A 12,682-nucleotide genomic window follows, 5' to 3' on the forward strand; every position below is an offset into this window, starting at 1 on the left:
TGTTTTACTTAGTAATATTTAAATTTCATCATAGCTAAAATTATGATATTTTTATCAAGAAAAATGATTTTACTGACTGCGACTCGAACATCATCGTATACTTGTAAGTTATAACGAAACATTGTCATGATTATTTTTTACCTAACAATTAACATTAAAACTAAGCTATAAGGAATAACATTATTGACAGAAATCCTTCCTGTATCCAAGGATATTGAGGAAAAGGAAAGTGACTGTGAAAATTATTTATTGTTCGCCAGAAATACAGTTATTACATCGTAAATTATGTTTAGCCTACACGTTACGCCATTTAACACAGTCGCGCCATCCATATTAGCGGATATATTTTTTTGGAAATTAATTTACCAGTATTTTGTACTTCGTTATTAGCTTATTTTAATATTCTTATTTAACAATGAAATTAAACGTTCCTGTATAAGCACTCGTTACAGGATAAAATATACATATATATCGGATTTATTACAAATTCATTGTTTTAAAGAGAGGACGCCAGCCTCGCTGACGTCACTAATGTCACTTGTTTCTGTACGTCTCAGATATTTTAAAAATGAAACTTCAATTCTTCTAAATGTTCTTGTATTTCTCGAAGGTTCTTCATAATCACATTCTTTGTGATCCGCACTCGCTGAACTCTGCAGTCCGCTGTCGTGCGTCCAGACGTCATATTTATACCAGAATTCAAACATTGTTCTATTCTCTTTGTTTTACTTTTAACAATAGTAACGACGACCAATAAGTTGTTATAATAATTGATGACAGTTATTTTCATGTTGCATCCGTCTTGAAGCTGCTTGCCCCGATATATATGATTCTTTCGGTCTGTGTATGTCATTTATATTATACATTGACATTGTACGTAACTTTCATTTTTAAAGTGTCAGTACCAGTATTGAGTATTGCTTGTTAAAGAAAAAACATTATAAATAGTTTTAAAAAGAAGAGTTAGAAGGGCGGGAGTAAAAAAAGTAATAAATAATAATAAAGTTCTGCTTCAAATTAGTTTTAAACACGACTCAATATTATAATATATCTAGATTTTTTGAGATATAGTTACTATATTATCAGTTACTTAACATTTAAGTACTGGTATCTTAAGGAATTAATATTTTGCACGTAGATACATAAAAAAATATTGAATTGAAAACCGTAATGCCAATCGCTTATTAAATTATTAACGTATAAAAATATCACACTGTTTTAAATCAATGTACAAATAATGATTCATAAAAATGTATATATTTTTTAATTAACGATGTATTAATTGAATGAAGGGAAGAAAGTGAGAAGTCACTTCCTGTCTTGCTCCTTACTCGAACTCGTTCAACATTAGTTTTATTATTTAAGTAAATATTCACTTCTATTCAACGTATAGAAGTTATTCTGTGGATTTCTTGAAATCTGGTAACTTTATTAAAAAATTTCGCTGCTCAGCTTTCTAAATAAACTATAAAACAGTCACAATATTCTTTGTCAAATATTAGAATTTTAGTTTTAAAATTAAATGCTATTTTCTTTGTCCCGCCTTTTAACAGCGACTACTTTTAACAATAAAGTGCACTTTATATCAAAGCGACGGTTTTGATTCCTGCGGTTGTCTTTGAACCTTTTGCATTTTATACATTTTAAGTGAAATTAAAGTTAGAAAACTTTATGCTCAGCGAATAACTAAACGAAGTGCTAAAATAATAATGAAATTTTTATTCGTAAATAACAATTAAAAAAAAATGAAAAACATTTTTCATAGATTTCAGTTTCAGGAAAAACTTTTTAGTAATGAAACATTTTCTGATTATCTTTTTATTTCGCCTTTTATATCTTTTCCACTTGAATCTATCTAAAATTATTAAATCCATACTTTTGTTATATTTGAATAACTTGTTAAATTTTTAAATCCGTACAAAGGATCGCATTACAGTTAACGGAATCTAAGCCCTTGAGCGGAGGAATATGGAAGGACTTGACAAAAAACAACAGATTTAAACATCTGTAATCACAAATTTATATTACTTGTTACTATTGTAAGCTCTGACGGTTCGACCTGACCCTCCTTGCGCCTTTTCTACTTGCTTTATGTCATATATAAATCTATATTTCATATAACACACAAATGATTAAAAACACAGCGTTCGTTCATAATAACAGCACATAATTTTATTACCTGTAACCATTTCCTGCTCTATAAATTATTTATCCAGTTGTGATCCATGTTATTAATCGGTGTACACGGTTTAACCATCAACTAAAAAGATTATTACCCTATTTTATTACTTATTTTAAATAGCAGAAACATTGTATGTGCTTCGACATTGTGCTTCTATTTGGCCTGATTTTAAAACGCATTACATTTAGTTTGTTGGTAATTTAAATATTGATTCTATATTGATTGAAATATTGATCTTATTGATTCTGTCGTGGTTTTCATTTTCAATCAAGCATACTTGGCGAAGCAGTATTGAGTCAATATTTTTAATATTTCACTTTAATCGTTATCGACTTACGCTGAATTGAATAAGGATTGCATATTTTTAATCTCATTTAGATAAGATAAAATTAAGATTTGTGATCCAGAACGAAATTATATATTGTATAATAAAATGGGATCTGAGACTTTCGCGAGTATTCATTTAAATGAAACTAATATTGAGATCTAAGATTTTCGCGAGTATTCATTTAAATGAAACTAGTGTTATTCGGATTTACTACGCGGATTTTATTATTTAAAAACTACATTTTTTTTGATTTTTTTTGATGTCGTCTCGTCATCTCGTATACCCGCGATCACGGTTGCTAAAAAGTAACCGAAACATCGGGAGTATGTAATTTTTCAAAATAATAAAATACGCATAGTAATCCGAATAATATCAGTTTCATTTATATAACAAAAATTACAAACATATTTTCATAATTTTTAAAAATATTTAAGATAATTTTGAATTATTAATTATATCCTGAACACTTTTTAAGTATAATAATTAATAATACCTATTAGGAACAGAAAATCCTCATTTTTGAATATGATATACAATATATAACATTATTATATAATATGTTGGTACAAAATTGGTACACATTGGTGTACAAAATTGGTACATTAATGCAATTTTTTTTAAATATTAATGTGTCATGTTTCTAATACATTTTAGTATTTATTGTGTCAAAGTACAGTTTAATAATAGAGGATGTTTTGATCCCAGGATAACTGTAAACAAGTTGAAGCTAGTTAACGGACTTAATTACGTCGAGGGTAGTTTGAGATTTAGCAGTTCTTTGTTAAACGTGCTCTGCATTGTCGTGTACATGAATGCTATACAGATTTTATTTCATATATTTCTACATATTCTATGTATTTCTATGACATTATTAAGCATTTATTTTATGTCTTGTAATTTTAATCCTTCGATATATCATTAGATTACTTTTTAGATAGCAAATAATTATGCTTAGTATCAGTTTGCGTGAAACTACGTACAACACGTCTCCCGTTTCCATTGAATAACCTACGTTAATACTATGATGTGTATCATGTATGTATAAATGAAAAACTATATTTGCTCTTTATGTAGTGTGGCGATGCAGACTTTAGTAGCATATAAATCTTTTTGTATATACATATTGGATACATAATTATAAAGCATAAATCAAATAGACTAAAACTACAATAAAAAAGGGAATTTAAATAAAATGTTATATGAAGAGGTGACGAAAATCAAATTAAAGCTATACTACAAATGTATAATAATTGCGTATAAAATTAAGTTTTCAATGTACTGAGCTGTTTCAAGTTATTTAATTATAATAAAATCAGGAGTGAAATCTACTATCAGTGCTGAATTGATCATTTACTAACCATAGCGTTTGTCCCCGGCTTTGCATATATAATTCTCTCGTATTTAGTCAACATAATTCACAATTTGCAACAAACTCATCTAGTTCTAAACAGAGCCTATCAAATGTATATTTGTACTACAAAATCTACATCAGATCCAAAAACATTTAAAATATTAATATATAAGATATATTAACTCTCCAAAGAAAACAAGTTTGTTTTATTAAAAGATTTTAAATGGCTCTAAATATATCTCTGTACAGGCTGAAAGACGTTTCTATTTTGCTTTATGAACGGGTAGCACAGAAGTCAGGATTTCTTTACTGTTTGAATGTCAATTCATACGATCGTATAAAAAAGTACTGTTTGGACATTTGAATACAGTTATGGTGTCCTTCTAAAAATTTCAGCAGATTTAAATTAATTTTGCAGTATAATAGAAATCTAATAAAAAGTATGAGATTAAAATCTCAGTATAACTCCCATTATAATTGGCAGCTCTATAATGAATATAACCTTATATTAATTTTTTAAATTAATTATACTGATATATGTTAAAACTGGTCGTACAAAAAGTTAAATATTGACAGCTAGTTGATTAAACGAAAAGTTGTTATCGAAGAAATTATTATAATGATTTTTATTTTTTAAAAAAAGTTCTTAAATATATTATTTTGTGGTCTAGTAAAGTTTTGAGACTAAAGTTTGAAGATTTTATTTCTAAAAATGTATAAAAACAACTGAACTGTATGTACCTTCCACCTACATAACCGCATTGCGGCTTCAGAAATAAAAGAAACTCTACGCGTGTGCGGTGATTGTTAAATATTTTATTATTTTTGCAAACCAACCTTTTCCTTACAGAGCATTTATTGCTTTAGCCGTCTAGTTTTTAAATCGGTGCAATACTAACCAGAATTAAAATCCTCAGAAACAAAAATGATTGTATTCGGAAATTTTCCAAAAGTAATTCAATTTCACTTGAATAAATCAAATGCATCCGACATTAATCGGATCATTTATCTTTACAATTATTATAAATTTAGTTTACGCTCCTGAAATTCAACACCTTTCCCTGATTTTCAAAGAAAAAATAACGAGAAATTGATTTAAATATCGAACAATATAAAATATAAATCATTTTTTATTACATTTACACATACAACCGTAGATTCTTTATTTAACGGAAAAATAAAGCGTTTCCGATAAGGCTTTAAGATGAGTCATATGAAAAATATAAACGTAGTAAGATCAAAGAGCTCAAATTTACTGATCGAAAAAAATAACTCATAAAATTAATCATCACATATTAATATTAATTAATGGAATCGTGGTGTTAAGTTAAAATATATTTATTGCATGAATAATATTATATTCAGAGAAAATTTGTGCTGTTATATTATATGTTAAAATCATTACAATTACCAACAACATACATTAGTCGCGTGTATATAAAGATGTCTTCCTTTCTACGTTTTGAAAACAATTTTCTTTAAAAACTAAAATATCCACAGACCCATAGTGATTTTAGGATGTCATAAATAAAAACACTTTCGTTTTAATATCAACTGTATTGCAAGTGTTTACGGTTTGGTTTTGTTTGGCTGTAATGAGTACATATGCTCGCTTTTTAATAACAGTACTGGCTCAGTTGGTATTGTAAGGGACCGCTTGTTGCGAGGCAAATTGCTTTCGGACGAGACGTTGCATTAGTATACTGATATTAACTTAACATTAAACTACATGATAAATTAACAACTTAGGATATCCTTACAATTCTTGATTTTATCTTTCATATGTTCAACCTACTTGTATCCGCGACTTCGTACACAACAGAATAGTATTTTCTTATTTTTATATAAAAAAATTAATTAATTAGTTAAAAAAACCTACATTTCCGCTTCTATATACAACCATCAGCTATCCATCAGTGAAAATTGTGTGAAATTTAAGTGAGCCGATTTAAAGTTAAACGAAAAAAATAGACGAACAAATAAAATTAATGAAATATGTCATTATGATATATGTATTGGTTTATGTATATATCGGATTTTATTATAAATTCATTGTTTTAAAGACAGGACGCCAGCCTCGCTGACGTCACTTATGTCACTTGTTTCAGTAAGTTCCAGATATTTTAAAATGAAACTTCAATTCTTCTAAATGTTCTTGTATTTCTCGAAGGTTCTTTATGCTCCGCACTCGCTGAACTCTGCAGTCCGCTGTCGTGCGTCCAGACGTCATATTTAAACCAGAATTCAAACATAGTTCTATTCTCTTTGATTTCGTTTTACTTTTAACAATAGTAACGACGACCAATAAGGTGTTATAATAATTGATGCCAGTTATTTTCATGTTGCATCCGTCGTTGAAGCTGCTTGCGCCGATATATACATTTATAAGCTTTAAGCAAAAATCGGATATTAAACTAAGTTCTAAATTAAATGCATTAAAAGTGTAAAACGATCTAAAAATCAATTGTTTCATTAAAAAGCATACAAAACTCTGATTTTTTAAACACATTTTCGTAGTTGTGAATGGGATTTGATTAATATGTGTTATGTAAAAAATGTTACGAACAACATTATTTTTAACGGCAGCTTAATATACGCTTCCACTTTAGATGATTAAAAAATAATAATACAAATAATATTCTTTAATATTTCTATATTAATTCTAAAATTTACTTTGATATGAAACAAAATCTACGAACAAAAGATTTCTATTGATTTCGCGTCATCAAATTATAGCCTTCCTTTAATTTCCAATATGAACCCGCAATTACACTTTATCATGGCTTAATTCAAAATAGTATTGACCGTGATAACAGATAAATAATAACAAATCCCGTAACATGAATACAAAATTAATTAATTATAAGTTTAAATATTGTCCATATGTCTTAACCCGCACATTCTGCAATTATTTTATTGGAAATCAAGGAATTACAAATTTAGGTGCCTTTCCACATAGTTATAAGCGTAAAAAAATAAAATTACGTAGTGTTCATATTCTAAAGAGAAACAGTAAATCAAGCAAAACAACAAGCAAAGTCTGTGGACATAGATAATATTACTTCCAATTACTTACTGGCAACCCATTTGTTACGAGTATATTTGATGTACATTGAAATTATCGTCAATCGTAAGAAACACAATCGTATTTGGTATACAAGTACACAATAGCACGTTTAAAATATTTTTGTCTGTCATCACAATGAATACTCAAAGTATTCGATATTCCCGACTTATTGTTGGATTCTATTGCTACGAAGGAAAATCGTTAATTCTTAAATTGACGTTACATGCGTATTGTGTTTTGTGTTTGATGATTATTCTGGGATCTATTTTTATGTTTCCAGAGATTAAATCTCATTCGATACTACCCATCAATCCTTTCTATGTGAATGTATCAGAATATGCCGTTAACAGCATTGCAGCACTAATATTGAAAGGGAAATTTATAGGCCGTCTGGAATCTTTAGTGACTTTTACCGATAGAACATTTACGTTCGATTACCCTTCTATGGATAAGAAAGTATATATTATTATGTCTATCACAATGACGATTAGAATCGTGTTATTCTTAATATTTCCGTCCGACTTGTACTCTTTGTTGGATTACTTTCATATATTCTTATTATTTTCATCTTACATTGGTTATATTTCTAAAATTACTGTATTCCATCTTCTTTACACTCGCATGAATCTTCTCAATAAATATATGGAAGCAAAATGTCGATTAGTGAATGTTATATTGGATGGTAATTGTAGTAGTATTAGGGAATATAGGAAGAAGTATATTGATACCTGTTTGAATGTTTACGAATGCTTGGTGTCGTTTGTGGAGGAGATGGATCATGAAATACTTATTTGGGTAAGATAGCTATTTAAAACCGTTGATATATTATGTGAGTACAATAAAGGAATATCAATTAATCCCGTTGAAGACTGAGACTTATATTTTAAAGCAATAAATTTTGCTTACTAAGATATTTCTATAGCTATTTTTGTATAAAACTTAATATTTAGAATACAAACGTCAAATATGTAGATTATTTAAAAACAAACGACTCATTATTAGAAGAAACAATTGTCAAGCAAAAATGTTAGGAAACGAAGCAACGCATTTTTTACGTACGTTGTTTTGGACATGATTCCATTGTCCGGGCCTAAAGTTGAAATTGGTGGTCCGATCTAAATTTGTTTAGATAAAAATCACCACAGATCTGGGTTATCGATCAAACAATCTCAACTCCACCGGTCATTCGTTTGGGCAGATCATCTCCGTGGGAGAATGACCTGGGTCGCCAGGTCTTTTTTTTTTTTTCAGGGAGAAATCCTCTTACAGACTGCTCACTACCCTGGCTCGACAGTGAGTTTTGTGTGGGGGTCGCCCAGCGTCTGATGGTATTGGCACTGGGAATACCCACTAAAACTCCCGGGTTCCCTTCCTGCCCGTATCTAGGGTGATTTGGGACCTGCTATAGCAATTCACCAATTCAGGGTCGCCAGGTCCTAGCAATTATTTATAGACGTAACTAATATTATTTCATCTGTTTCAGTTGCTATGCATGATTATGATTTATTTTGTCAAATGCGTCGTATATTTTCACAGCCTATTGGTCTTTTTATTTAAAGATGTATGGTTCAAATTATCTCGCATATATTTTTGCTAAACATTTCATACATCTAACACTTCGGTTATTTTCAGAAACCTTTTGACGTCAATTTCGTGGTGGTGTTACTCCTTTCATTACATTTACTTGTGATGATAAGTTTACCCGTTATATATTTAGAACTATCACGAAATGCGGTTTATAATATAAAGGATGGATTATTGAAGTCATCTCTAGAGGAAAATGGTAATGAAGATGTTGTTTTTACAAAATAATATGTTGAATGTTTTTCTGGAAATTTTTGTAAAATAGAATTATGCTTTTTGTGTCTTAATTTTTTTTTTAATTTAATTTAATTTCTAGTCAGATGAAATGTTACATCAAATGCTTGATTCAATCAAGATTGATTGACTCAGGAAAGATCAAGGTAGCTTATTTAGTGAAAATAACCAAAAGGTTGATTTCGAATCCTGACGCTGAATCTTAGATTCTTGTTCTGGTAATAATATAGAATACACATAAATTTTGTAATAAATAAAAACAGGATTCTATATCGTTTGGTAAATTAAATTTCAAATAGAACATACTTATGACTTAAATATATTTAAAAGAAATAAACGCTAAATTTTAAAACTATGTCCAAATTTTGCAAAAAAAATTCTGCTTTCACAATCCGTTCCTCGTTCGGAAGTCCGGTGACTTTAGCTCGAAAGAAATTAAAATAAAACTTTAATTTTGAATATAGTTTTGCACATTTACGTGAACGTTTAAAGTCAACTCTTATAACATTCTTATTACTTTTTTCTTGTGTACTGAGTTCTCATTAAAAAAACTATTGCTGGTACCACAACAAAAAGTGTAATCATTCTTATATTAATGGAATTATATAAATTATTTATTTCAGATAGTTTGATGGCGGATGAACTTCGACGGACAGTAGAATACATAAACCTGAGACCTCTAAAGCTTTGCATTTACCGCGCTCTGCCTTTTGACATGTCCTTGATAGTAAATTTCATGTCGTTTGTTGTAACTTATGTTATAATTGTAGCACAGTTTGTGGACATATAGAACATGTAACAGATATCATCGTGATCTTCTATTGTTGGTAGTTTAAATGAAATAAAAAGAATAAATAGTATTATAAGTCTTTTATATTTCATGACGAAGTGTATAATCCAACTCAGTCGGTATAATAAGGGACCCCTTGTCGCAAGGCAAATTGCTTTCGGACGACATTTTGAATTAGTATACTAATATTTACTTAAAATTAAACTACTGATAATTAGTAATTTATGATAAATCCTTAGATTCTTTTTAATGTGCCAAAGAGCAGACGGCCTTCCCGATGGGAAGTAGCTACCGTCACCCATGAAAATTTTATAATTTTATCCCTAATGCTGAAGACCACTCGCCCGCACTGCTACGTATGCCCGTCAATGTTCCCCTAGGGTCATCTGACCACTGCCCGGTGCACTCCGAGTCTCAATTAGTGCCAATAACTAAGTCTATCTAAGTATGTCGTGAGGCAAAACAGACACGTTTACCCTTCTCATCTTCAAACAAGAGATGTGAAACATATTATAAATTGTTCATGCAGATTTATTTGGACCCATGGAAACCAAATCTCTAGGCGATGCAAAATATTTTCTGCCCTTCGTGACATGTATGATGCCAGCCCAATGGCATTTGTATATTTGTTGATAGAGTAAAATCAAGTGCATATATTATTCAGAAAATTTCAAAGTATAGTTAAAAAACAAACTGGAAATAAAATTAACAGTCAGCGGACAGACAACTGTGGTGAGTTTTACTCACAGCAGATGAAAAACTATTTAAAATCAAATTATGCATCAAAAGACCAATCCTTACTCTCCCGAACAAAATGGCCTTTGCGAAAGGTTCAATAGGACAGTTATTGAACGTGCAAGATGTTTACTCTTAGAGACTCAATTAAAATAAAAGTTTCCGGGCTGACGCATTCAATACGGCTATTTAGTTAAAAAACAGGTCCCTGGGATTCAGGTGTGGGAAAGATGACACCATTTGAGATATGGACAGGGAAAAAGCCTGATGTCAGTGATGTGAAAGTATTTGTTGACAAAACTGGGATAAGAAAGCCATGAAATTCATGTTAGTCGGCCAACCTGAAAATATAAAAGAATATAGATTATACAATCTAGAAACAAAGAACCATCAGCTGAGATGTATAATGAACCTGAATATAAAAAGAAAAGAACGACAGTTTATAAGAAGGTTAAGATGGTGGAAGATGAAAATCAAGAAAAGGACCAATCATTAGAATACCAAGAAACATCTGAAATTAATCAGTCTGTCTTGTATGAGAATGATCCAACTGTCATATATGACTCCTCCAGTACAAATTGTATATCAGATGATTCCGATAATACAGTATGTGGAGAAGAAAGTGATATGAGTGTAAATGAAGTACCTACAGCAAGTAACCGTGTCAGAAAACCAGTTGAGAGGTATGGCATATCTAAAATTTGTGTTTTAGACGATTTGGGAGTTTGCGAGGAAGACAGCACTTATGATAAAAGTAAAGAAGAATTACATGCTTTAAAAAAAACAAGAAAACCTTTTAAAGAAAACCAACCAAAAACATACGAGTATTCACCTGTATTAAGACACTGTACTTTAAGCTTGTTATTTGCTTTAAGTGTAAAATTAAAATTTAAGATGACCCATCTTGAATTCGCGAGGAAGAAAATGAAAAAGGCATCCAATCTAATCGATTTATCAATCCATTAAAAAAAAATTGTGATGTCTATTTTAGGTTCTCTATATGGTGGTAATTTATTTTGTCAAATGTGTCGTATTATCACAAAGAATTTAGAATTTAAACAAAAAATCTGTAATTTTAAAATCTACTTACACTTAGTTTATATAACCTATTAAATTGAACAGAACTGGCAAGAATAATTAATATAAACAGAATATCTGATTCAGCGTATCAACATAATCACTATAGTATAATAGTTAAAGTACTTTGAAATACAAACGAACATAAGCGCAGTGTAAATCTAGCATTTGTTTCTTTTTTAAAATATAACTTTATCGCGGATTTTTCGATGAAGCAAGAGTTTGAATAGACATGAAAAATATTGACCTGAAAAAAATTTAATACTTAAAATCATATCAAAATAAAATCTTAATACATGAATGTCGTAGGATTTCTGCTACTTCTTATTCAGTTCACCTTTTCGTCGTGAACGTCGAGCATATGAGGTGATAAAAACCTTTTATTTAATGGGGAAAACTCCTTCGACCCTCAGTGCCCGAAGAAAACTAGGTGTTGTGTCTGACTTAAACCTATGAACCAACCGGCGCATCTCATCGTCAATATGACTATGCTGTGGGATCCTCCAAGCTTGGGGTACCTCAGCACCGCCGGTGGAACACCCTTTCTGTCTCGGAACTGGTTCTACGGACACTTATTACTAATGTTGTTGGGGGCAAACAAGAGTACTGAAATAAGCAACCATGCTCCCTTCAAACGGTAGTGAGATCAGTTCAATGCTGGAATATGTGTTCCGCACCCAGAATCAGCTGGCGAAGGAGAGGCAATTCCTTCTAGCACGTATCCTCCTTATCCCGAGGAGCGAAACAGCTCCCAACCACTTTCTGCATGATGCGGTCCTGACAAAAAAAGGCAACCGCCGCCCAGGCTTCCTTGCTTTCAAGCATCGCATTGATAGCTTTCGGAAGCCAGAAGTTCGGACCCATCGCAGCAGCGTATTCGGACTGTGATGAGATAAAATGAAGGTCTCTCACATTTTCATTTCGTGTGCCCGTGATCACGGTTGCTGTAAAAGAATCGAACTGTTGGAATTATGTCGTTTTAATCTAATAAAAACAGCGTAGTAACCTTAGCTTCACTTAGAACAGTTAATGTTATAATTACTATTTATTATATTCTTGATTTGCGATTTATTATTTTTCTTATCTACTTAACTACTAAATGTATTCTTAGATATGGAGTATATTCATTATTGACATGTCAAGTTATATAAGCCAGTCAACTTTGACTTAACTTGATAATTTTGTCGGTTTATGTCCCAAGTTCCGATGTTTGTTAGGTTTTTATGACTTTTTAAGTTCGATATAGCTGTTTTACGACTCTCTGAGTGAATATGGCTTAAACAAAAATTTCGTAAACAAAATAATATCCAGAGATTTTAACTTTACGACCTCTA

The 12,682-nt window shown here is 30.6% G+C and overlaps 1 long non-coding RNA gene across 1 annotated transcript; it reads left to right on the forward strand.

Moving 5' to 3' along the window:
- The first annotated feature begins 8,428 nt into the window (after window positions 1–8,428).
- LOC116773670 (uncharacterized) lies at window positions 8,429–9,589 on the forward strand. The gene is made up of 3 exons (XR_004353720.2): window positions 8,429–8,489; window positions 8,561–8,711; window positions 9,370–9,589. It is a non-coding gene; the product is annotated as an uncharacterized LOC116773670 (long non-coding RNA).
- The last annotated feature ends 3,093 nt before the right edge of the window (window positions 9,590–12,682 follow it).

The sequence above is a fragment of the Danaus plexippus genome, assembly GCF_018135715.1.
Source record: "Danaus plexippus chromosome 22 unlocalized genomic scaffold, MEX_DaPlex mxdp_27, whole genome shotgun sequence".
NCBI classification, from domain to species: domain Eukaryota; kingdom Metazoa; phylum Arthropoda; class Insecta; order Lepidoptera; family Nymphalidae; genus Danaus; species Danaus plexippus.